Consider the following 11,641-nt stretch of genomic DNA (forward strand, 5'->3'; position numbering starts at 1 on the left):
AATAAGACCCATTTTGTTATTATTAGCTGTTAAACATTTGAAAAATACAGCTTAAAACATGTATTTAGTAAACATTACATGCCGACATGCCAATATTTAGTTTATTTTGAGAAGTGGTTCTGAAATTGTAATTGTTTTATTGTTCATGTTTGGGAAAGGGCTGCAGTAATTTTAATGACATGTCAAAAAGAGAATAGAGCAGACTAATGAGGATAGATGAGATAATGACAATTTAAAGAAAGAAAGGGTTGCCTATTTGTCTATCTTTTTACACAACAGTTTTAGATGGATTAAACAAACAAGATATTTTTGATTAATATAATATATTTGGACAGGCTAGCTTTTTCCCTCAGTTTCAAGTCTTTATGCTAAGCATTGCTAAAGTTAAGCCTAAAAATATACATTTCCCAGAATATCAAACAATTCATTTAGAAATAAGGTTTCAAGCGTCTACAGTTATAAGGCCTCTGCAGCAGAATAACTGAATACTGGTCCTAAAATGGAGGGAGTCAACTATTTGGAATTGATTGACACTGTCTGGCACAGCAGCATCAATAAGCTTTCTCTGCAAAGCGCAAACCCCTCACATCATCCTGTGCCAACTGCAGCACAGACTAACAGAGAGGATCAGATGAATAATTGATTCAGGTTTGTTGGGGGATTAACTGTCAACACTCACAGATGGTCCTCTGTGAGTTTGCTTGCTGGTCGGGGGAAATGCCATCCTCATTACCAAAATCCTCAAAACAATGAACTTTGTTCCCAACTTTGGCAATATCTCTAAACTAAGTGTTAAGTCTGTGAGTCAAATAGACTTCAAATTGAAATTTTTGAGCTGTAAGAGGCCTTCCCACAGTTATTTAAAATTATTCATGTATCCACCTTGGCTTCAGTTTATCTTCAAATCATCTTTATTTGTTACATTTCAATAAACTGACCACTTGAGCCTGAGCAGAAATCATGAACACCTTAAAGGCTGCTGAGCCAGAGGTGTTCAGTGTAGGAGTTCTTCACTGGTAACTGAGGTCACGTAGGCCGTGATACACAGCAGAGGTGGACATTACAAATCAATTTTCAAATCATTTTGTTCAGTTCAGTTGCCACTGACTGTTAAACTGCACTTCAGTAACAGTGAACAAATCACTGCTGAAATTCAGCGCTGATCTGTCTTTAGTTAAGTAATACGTGTGTTGCTGATCTAAGCGTTGACTTCAGTACAAAACTATGTCTATGCAAGCGCTGCACATAAGGTTAATACCTCAGCAGCTTATTATTTACAACAGAGTTAGTACTGTTTAGGCTTCCCCAGGTGAGCTGTCGTCGGTGCTCAGTCACCAGGAGCTACACTGCTAAAAGCTACTGATTCAGTCAGTGACAGTAGTGATTCACTATAGTGAGTTCACTTTGAAGACTCTTCAAAGATTTGTTTGAACATGAACTGAACACTTCAAATAAGCAGTATGTTAATGCCAGGTTATAAGCTCACTATAGGACCACAAAAACCACATAAATCATCATGATGTGAGATCTACTGCAGAAAAAAAGGGCTGTTAAGCTATAACCTTATGTACAGTGCTGGTAACAACCAGCAGCAGACAGAACGTACTGCTGAACTGAAGACAGTCAGAATCAGAGCTCAAATTTGAGGCGTTTACTTGCGGATTTGGAAAGGTGAAGTGATCGCTTAGCTTAGCAAAGTGAACAAACTACGAACTCTTTTGAATGGTGATTCAAATCAGCATAGTGATTCTTAATTTCAACCTGTGGCTGAGCAGAGTGATCGACATACAGCTTCCAGAAAACTATTCATACAAGCTGCAACAACCGCTAATAAATGTAGTATGATGTTGTGTGTGTGTGTGTGTGTGTGTGCGTATCTCCTCAGCCTATCTTTCACTCCATTGTTGCAAATTGAAATGAATTTGTGTTTCAGTTTGTGTGTGTGTGTGTGTGTGTATGTCATGCACACACACACACACACACACACACACAGTGTCTGGTTCTCTGATTATGCATACCCTGATATGAAATGAGATTAGCAGTGATTTATAATTACTCCACACCTCATCTAAACACACACACAAGCCTCTGGAGGGAACTCGCCACAGGAGTCGCACCCTGCTGGTCTAAAGGAAGGGGGGAGGGAGGGAGGGAAGCTATCTTTGTTCACAAGCCGAGCTTTGAGGATGGTTGCTATGGAGACCAGCCTCAAATCTGTTGGTTGATGAGGGGCAGGCAGTCTGCTGCAGCGAGCACATACACACACACACTGACACAGTGACACACTTGCTGCACTGATTACACCTGCAGACGGCGCAGCACTGCAGCACTGCGTCAGAAGACGCAAAGCTGACCAATCAGCATCATTGTCTGACATACACCTCTGAGCTGGAGCCAATCAGAGCGTCTTTTCCGCTGCTGCGTTACAATGTCCACCAATCAGAAAACATCATTCCAGATGTGTCTGGAAAACATAGCCAACCAATGGGCAGACTGTGAGTATTGAGTGTATGAAATGGAAAGTCCACAGATTTTTTTTAAGAAGAAGTCTGAGTCTGATTCATTTAATAGTCAAAATGTCCTCCTTCTTTGTATTTGGCTGCAGCTGTGAGGATATTATGACAGCTTTAAGTCTGATTGAAGTATGACAGAGATGCATTTGAAACAGAGAAAGACAATGAAGTGGAAACATAAACTAAGGAAGGATATGAACAGAATAAGAGACAGAAGAGTGAATGCTGGGAATATGAGATGGAGAGAGAGATCTGTACCACTCACTTTAACCACAAACTAAAACTGTAAAAAAAAATAAGCAAAATATTTTATATGCATGCAGGGTTGCAGATGTGTCCTTGGTCAACTTCAATCAGATTTAAGCTGGCATGTTCAAGGACAGGAGCTTTGGCATGGTTCAGGAAGATTATGAAAAACATATTGGATGTAGATGTGTATCGCCTCTCCTGCATTAACCTACATTTTACTGTGACCATTGACCAGCTAAATGGATTCAAGCATTGGCATCTGCTGTTTAAACGAGTTGGGGTCAGTGTGTGTTTCAGTTGAGGTGGTTCTGTCTGTGAGTGAACAGCCATCATGTCACAGTCTGTCCCACTTAGGTGTTCCAATAGATCATGTGACACTGTTTCTAGATGACACGACCCTCTCGATGCTTCCCCAAAAGCGTGAAATTGAAATTATTCCATCACGACTCGCCCCCTAATGTGATGTATTCTGTGAACAGATGAACTGACACTTTTAGTACTAATCCCTGATTACAGCTGGTCTGTCCATTGATGGTATTGATCATTTTCATGATGACACATGTCCTAAGACTCCCTCTTTCCATCTCTGTCTCTTTCCTACTTCTCTTTTTTCTCCTTGTTAGGATCAAGTTTCCTCAGAAGTAAGAAGAGTGAGAGGGACACTTTTTATCTGGTTTAAGTTGTGTAAAAATTCAATCTTGACACCTCTAATATGATGTGGCATGTGAGAGTCACCAGGTAAATCTAAATAGAGTTGAGCCCCATTGCAGTCAATACATTAATAATGAATAACCCTCTAAAGCTTAAATTAGACATGGTGGAAGTATCTGGTTACTCAGATTGAAAGTTTCATTCTTTCATCTTAGAAACATATCCAACCTACAGCCATTTCTATTAAGTATTGTAATAATAACTAGATTAGATTAGATTCAACTGTATCGTCATTATGCATGGGTACAGAGCTAATGAAATGCAGTTAGCATCTCACCGGATGTGTGTTTTATACAGATAAGTGCAGTTATGATAGAAAGATAGATAGATAGAAATACAGTTGGTTATACATGTATGCACGGTAACATCATTAAACAGTGTAGGGGTTCAGTCTGTGCAGAAATATAAATGGTGCTAATAACATGTACATTAAAGTGTTGTGAGCAGTGCAGTATGAGTGAAAAGGTGCTATTAGTTTGAAGGTGTGGAGTTCAGCGGGGGTCACAGCCTCAGGAAAGAAGGTCTTCCTGAGCCTGCTGGTGCGAAAGCATAGGCTTCTGTAACGCCCCCCGGATGGGAGGAGGGTGAAAAGTCCATGTTTAGGGCGGTAGGCATCCTTGATGATGGTCTTGATCTGATCAGGCAGCGCTTGCGATAAATGTTCTCGATGGTGGTTAAATGGGTGATCCTTTGGGCAGGTTTCACCACCCGCTAGAGTGGTTTACAGTCTGATGTGGACCAGTTTCCATACCACACTGAGGTGCAGTTAGTGAGTATGCTCTCAATAGTACAGCGGTAGAAGTCCGCCAGGATCCTGGGACACAGGTGAGCTGTCTTAAGGCTCCATAGGAAGTAAAGACACTGCTGGCCAGGTGAAATCATCAGAGATGTGGATGCCAAGGAACTTGAAGCTTGACAGACACTCCACAACAGTGTTAATGTAGATGGGGGGTGTGCATGGCTCCCAGGCTGCCTGAAGTCCACGAGTCTAAGTGTTTAGCTCCAGGTTGTTGTTGTTGGCACACCACAAGGACAAAGTGCTGTACCTCATCCCTATAGGCTGATTCATCATCATCTGTGATCAGACCATGGTGTCATCTGCAAACTTGATTATGATGTTGGAGCCATAAATAGGAACAAAGTCATGGGAGAACAGGGAGAACAGAAGAGGGCTCAGCATGCAGCCTTGTGGCACGCCGGTGTTCAGGGTGACGGTCGATGAGGTGAGGTGTCTAACTTAACAGATGGTGGTCTGTTAGTCAGAAAGTCCACAGTACAGTTGCAGATGGGTGTGCTGATACAAAGCTGGTTGAGCTTGGAGGGGACTGCAGTGTTAAATGCTGAACTGAAGTCAATGAACAGCATCCTTAAAGATCTTCACTGTGCAGGTGGGTTAGTGCAGAGTGGAGTGCCGTAGAGATGGCGTCTCTACGGATCTGTTGACCTGTTGCAGCGATAGGCAAACTGGTATGGGTCCAGTGTAGCAGGTAGACAGGATATGAGGTTTAAGGGCCAAAGCAGTGAAGTACTATGCACGATGGTGGCAGACTTGAAACTAGTGGGGTGAGGTGCCTGGGCTAGGGACCGTTTGAAAATGTTTGTAAAGAGCTCTGCCAGCAAATTCCTGCAAAACTAATGACATTCTTATCAGCCCTAGCTGATAATAATGGTATACATTATACCTGCTAAACATCAGCATGTTCACATAGTCATTGTGAGCATGTTTGTATTAGCATAACAGCATGTACAACCTCACAGCACTGCTAGGATGGAGGTAGACTCTTAGTCTTGTTAAACAACAGCGTAGAATATTTAAGTTAGCTTTTAGCTGACTTTTGATTTAAAATGGTGCCTCATCTGTATTGATGTTTATTTTATTTTATCAATATTACTGATGTTAGTTTTCTATTACTTCTTATTGTGAAACATTTTCAGCTACATTCATCATTTATTTGAATGAACAGTGCTATATTGAATTTTAACATAATTATTATGTTATTGACACTTCAGTCACAGAGAAAATGTTACATAAATGTTACCTGGTTCTTAGTTGGCAGATGGCAGAACAACTTTCATGGAAAAAATGACTCAAATGTGCAGTGAGATAATGCTACAAGTGCGAAATGGCTGTGTGAATGACAGAGTGAGCTGTGTCTGCTGGTGTCTCTTGCAATCACTAAAGAATGTGTGTGTTTTCTGGTAAGTGTGTGTGACCAGCACAGCTGCAGCCCTACCATGGGCCTCCTCTCCACCAACAAAGAGCTGGAAGCTGGAGCCACTGGGGAAAACCACACACTCCCCTCCTTGCCTTTGCCTCCATTCTCCACACAGTGGCCAGGTCAAAGGTCAGCATGTGTGTGCACCCGTGTATGTGTGTGGGTGTGTGTGTGTGTGTGTGTGTGTGTGTATGTGTGTGTGTGCTTTGGGGGTGCCTCCAGTTCCTTCACCCTCTTGTTGCCATGACAACCACAAAGCAGTCGAGCCAAGATCAGCAGAGCAACTTAATAGCTTCTCCCTCTGTTTAACACATTATGAAATGGGTGTTGTTGATGAGTGTTTAGCTCTGTGTGTGTGTGTGTGTGTGTGTGTGTGTGTGTGGCCATGGTGCCTGTAGCCAACAGAAAGACATGGGTCATATGCGGGACACTGCAGGGCATGTGTTTGTTAGTGTGTGTGTGTATATGTTTGTGTGATAGAATGCCGGTCAGCTATGTGCACATCTGTCCCATCATCTCATTTTCAACCCCCCCCCCCACCGCAGACAGAATGATTTTAGTAGGAGATGAAACACGACGCTGATTTTCCTCTCAAGGTCATGAGAATGCATCACACTGCCTGTCGTGTGTGTGTACGTGTGTGTGTGTGTGTACGTGTGTGTGTGTGTGTGTGTGTGTGTGTGTGTACCGAGTATAGTACAGGGAAACTTGATCAGGATGCCACTAAAAATACTTCTTCCTGCCTCTCAGCAAGGACCTGTGACATCACATCCTGTCCTCATGAATGAACACAGTTACTTTGGTCAGTGGCCTGAATATCCCTCCTTACTTCTTTTTCTCAACACCCTGTGCAGTTTCTTTGATCTCTGTTGTAATAAACAGCTGCAGATTATTTTAACTTATCTCCATCATAAAAAAGAAATTTAGCTTTTTTCCCTTTGACTGTATAATGTTACCATCGGTAGCAAATGGACACTTCTAAGTTTGTTCAACTTATTTACAGATAAACACATCTTAAAACATTTACATGTTAACTGTATAAAGTTGATATGGCTAACATGTGAGCAAAGAGTGGCTTAAGCCTAGTTCACACAACACGATTTGTAGCCCGATTTGCCGCTCGGCGAGCGTCGGGTGACAGAGTCCCTGTCAGCTGGTGTAGTGTGTGACCCCCTGTCACCGATCAGTCACGTAGTGTGAACGCCACAATGACTTCAAGACTCCTGTCACAAGACGGCAAGTTGTGTAGTGTGAACGGCACGGCCATCGGCCGACGCTGAAAATCGTGTAGTCTGCACAAGGCTTTACTTACACATCAAGCAGACACAGAGCCACATTATGATTCATTTGGAGATGATTCACTCTTCTTTGAGCTCCATTTTTGGTCTCCACCAACTCCTGAGGTTAATATCTGCCTCTTTAGCTGCTAAATGCTCTAAAGCTGATGATACACGGGGCAACTTTTTGAGCAATGTTGCTGGGCAATCTTGCTAGGGGCAAGGCCGACTATGTTTTGAACAGATAGCGGCGGTGCGGAGCGGGTGGTGGGGGAAGGGGATTACGGTAGTAATCTTTATTCATTACCATTGACGACAACGTTGCCCTGCACGCTTGCTCTAAAAGTGTATCATCAGCTTAATATGTTCACCAGCTAGTTGCTAAATCTGCTGGAAAACCAAAACATATGAGCTGAAAGAAGCTAAAACACTGTGTTGAGCTGAGTATAGCATGATCATGTTGAAAACCGCACAGTGATGTGTTCTAGAGGACGGTCATTTTTAATCATAATATCAACGCTCAATTTAAATGTTTTGATATTTTTTGGTATTAACCTATAAAATCTGTTCAGTCTCTGTATAAACTCTGTAGATTCAGTTATCATAGATATATGCATTATTATATCACATGGACAACAGTACCTGAAGACTGTTGTAGAATATTTCTTAGGGGTCTTGATTGATGTGATGGGTAAATGTAAGACAGCTCTAGCTTGGAGTCATTAGCTGACCCCACAAGTGTTCACAGACCTTCCAGCTCTAGTTATTTCTCACATATAACTGTCCTTGTTGGGGAGACAACAGTTAGACTGATAAGGTAGAGACAGTAGCTCAGGCATCAAGCTGATCTGCGTTCTCTGGGAATCCTAGTTTGAGTCTTACAAGAATGTTTACAAGAACTTCCTGGCTCCACAGCTAAGAGTTCAACTCAGGGATAGTAATAGATTCCACTATGACGTAGCATTGGAGACTGAACATTAGATAGATTTGTTGTTCTAGGTTAAGGCCAGTTAGAGATGACATAAGAGGGAAACATACAGGAACCAGGGGGTAAACAGAAACATAAAAGGGACCAAAAGATGTTATGCTTCAGATTTGGTGTTGGCATTTGATGTGTTCACATGTTGTATGCTGACACTGTATCTCCTCGGACGGGCTCAAGAAACCATGCTATGTTAAGTCTTCATCTGTTAAGTTAAGTATTAAGTTCTTCACACTTGAATCTTGCTCACAAACATTTTTCAACCAAGACCGTTTTTTGGCTTTAATGTCGAACATTGTAACAAACACAAGCACAACAATACACCTGCATATTGTTCTTGATATATTATTAGTATTATTATTACTATGAGAGTAATAGTATTAATACTTGTATATCCAACACAATTTTATTTTACAGTGAAATATATTATTTATTTCACTACATAATAATACTATCGATATCAAAAAAAGATTTTCGAGATCAAAAGGTTCTTTTCTTACACACTAAACAGATCCACTACACTGCAATTCAAACATTTTCAACATATAAGATCATTTGTGTAGCGCAGAACATGGGTTTAAACAGATACGAGATTCTTATTCATTAGAGTTAATGCAAAGTATTAGTGCTCTAAAGACATGAGCTCTTGTGATATTCTCCTGGCAGCTCGTATTATTATATATGTGTGTGTGTGTGTGTGTGTGTGAGTGTGAATATATATATATATATGATGACATTAAAAAACATTGAAAATGATTTAAAAAGATATTTACAGTACATACATTAGATACCTCAATAATGTACAACAAAAATGTATATATATATATAAAAGACAATAAAAGTGATATATTTTATTGAGGTATCTTAATGTATGTAATGTATGTATTTTAATGTCATCTCTTGTATGTCTTTAATCTCTTATTTTAATTTTGTTATTTTAATACTTATTTACCGGTCATCTATCTCCCTACTAATCAATAATGTTGTATCTTTTCTAATACAGTTTGTTGAATCACTTGCAGGTCTGTTGTTGTACAGTCCTGCTCCATCCCATCACTTATGGAGTCAAAAGGAGCTCTGTTGCTCCACCCACTGGCGGCAGCAGCATGCTACACCGATCAGATCATCCACTGATTTCGCTGTCACACACAGCTACACTGTGCGCAACACATGTGTATCCACAATGGATGGACACACACATAAAGGGCACATTTAGTTGAACTGGCAGGTGTTGTTGGTCATTGCCACCACCTTCCTGTTGTGTCCTCCGGGTCCCCTTCTTCCTCTCCCTCCTTCCCTCTCCCTCTCTCTCTATCCCCCTTTCTTCTTCTTTGTGTCTCACTCGCTCCCTTCCTCTCTCCTCTGCTTTTAATCTCTTTCTTTCTCTTCACGGGCAATAAGGAGTTTTAGATGCTAATGATATTCGCCCCTGCAACAAAGGGTTGGAGGCCCCCTTGCAGAGCCTCTTTGGACACAGAAACACACACACACACACACACACACATCCTCAAGCACAAACACCAGCTGTTCTCTGCTGGCCTTTTATTACAAAGACCCCCTGAAAGATGTAGCTGCTCTGCTTCTTTTTCATTTTACATACACATATAAAAACAAACACACTTTTTGTTTAAGAAGCATCGGCAGACATGAAGTGCCCAAGGTTGACTGTTTTTAAGTACTAATTTTGTGGATTTTAGTGTGAAATATACTAGATTTGACTGACTTTACAGTGAATGAGGTTTTTTATCATTGGTTTAAATCTCCTGGTGTGAATAATTGATGATTGAGAACTGATAATGGAAGATACCATGTGTGACAGACACACGCCATCTGCTGACACACACACACAGACACACACACACACACACACACACACACACGCACAGACACAGGGGGATCACTAACATCTGGCACAGATGGGATGGCCCTCTTAAACACACTGGCCAGTCACCCTCGTGGGCCAAACCAGGGGATACACTGGTTTGAGGATACAAACAGATACAGTGGATCTGCCTCATAATTGAGTGTAATGCAACTTTATTTAGTTTGGCTACACTATGTTGACCACCACCTGTATGATGCAACTAATGACTGATTCTGTGTTTAATGGTCGGCCGTTTTTAGCAAAGCTGAAATATGTTGTTTATATGATATCATAGCAGCTTTCATTTCCTGCTCCAGCTCAAAATGAGCCTAACTAAAGCAATAATGCAGACAAAACATGACACAAAAGTTAAGTTTTCCACATTTGAAAGCAGACTGCTCTCAGTTGTGCCCCTTCCTGCTGAATGACTGAACTGTGTGTGTTGCAGAGGACTGAGGGTGAATTTACCTCATCACTGCTTGTTCTGAACCAGAGCCTAGAGATGCGATATATTTACAGGAGTATACACCTGGATTAAAACTAGCTTTTATAAATTTGTCTAATTTGAATGGGTGCCACTTTGTAAGAAAAAACTTATTCTGTCTGACAAGTAATACATACGGCCTTCCCAAATTTCCAAGCAATACTCTCTACAGCAGCCTAATTTCCCTGATCAATCATTATCAATCCTCTTATCTTATCTTATCCTAAAACTGTAATGTTTGCCAACCAAAAACCAAAATATGTCTGCTACATGAAAAGTGCTATGATCTGTGATAACTTCCACATTGGTGGTTATATTTGCAGTCCCGTTTATTTGTGTGTTTTGTTAGTCAGCAGCACATCTCAAAACACTTGTTTTCATACATTTCATGAAAAGAAAGATCCAGGGTTATTGTGTGCATTTGTGTGCAGACCTGGATTGACAAGCAGATCAATTTACTTTCAACTTTAAAACAACAATGTTGTGCAGCCTTGGCATGTGCACACTCTCTTTGTTGAGTGAGAATGAAAGAAGACTCATCAGGTTTCCCATTAGATCACTGGAGAAATAGAAACTTTCCTCCCGTTTTATGAGTCATCAGACTAAGTGCAGTGCATATTTTAATGTAATGTTTAATGTATTGTTTGTATATTGAGCTCAACAGAACGCCTTTCAGTATATTGTGATGTTTCACTGCACTTTTCACTATAAATAATCTTCATAAAAATATAGGAAGATCGTGCTGAGGGTATTTTCCCTCAAAAAGGTTTTACTTTTAATAATTAATGCAAACAGCAACATCATTCCCCACTAAACGCCCTGTTTCACTTCTAAAATGATACAAGATTTTTCACTGCATGACTGAGCGGGACATTTACTGGTCTGTAATGCCAACCAGATATACAGTAGAACAAACAGGTTATATGTGGTGATATATTGTGAAATATGTCAGTCAGTCCATAGAAGAAGAATTAAAAGCCACATACACACATGTTCCATTTCTTCATACACAAACAAACCACAGATACAAGAAAATTCCTTTTTACAGAAAAAAATATGGCAGTGTGACTAACCCAGGGTGGGGGGGGGGGGGGACAGAAATGGGACTGCTGCTCGCTGTGTTACACACACACACACACACACACACACATACACTCTCAGGTTGTCTGCTATCCCTTATGTAACAGCTTGCTAGTACGTTCCAGGTTATCAGCTTACAATCAGATGAGCCAAGAAAGGTGTAACACCCCCACCCAATCACCCCACCTCTTTTCCTCCTCCTCCTCCTCCTATACTTCTTCTCTTTTCTTTTGTCCTACAAGCCTTCTCCAACAAAGCAGCATGA

This window comes from Micropterus dolomieu, linkage group LG02, assembly GCF_021292245.1.
Source record: "Micropterus dolomieu isolate WLL.071019.BEF.003 ecotype Adirondacks linkage group LG02, ASM2129224v1, whole genome shotgun sequence".
NCBI lineage: Eukaryota > Metazoa > Chordata > Actinopteri > Centrarchiformes > Centrarchidae > Micropterus > Micropterus dolomieu.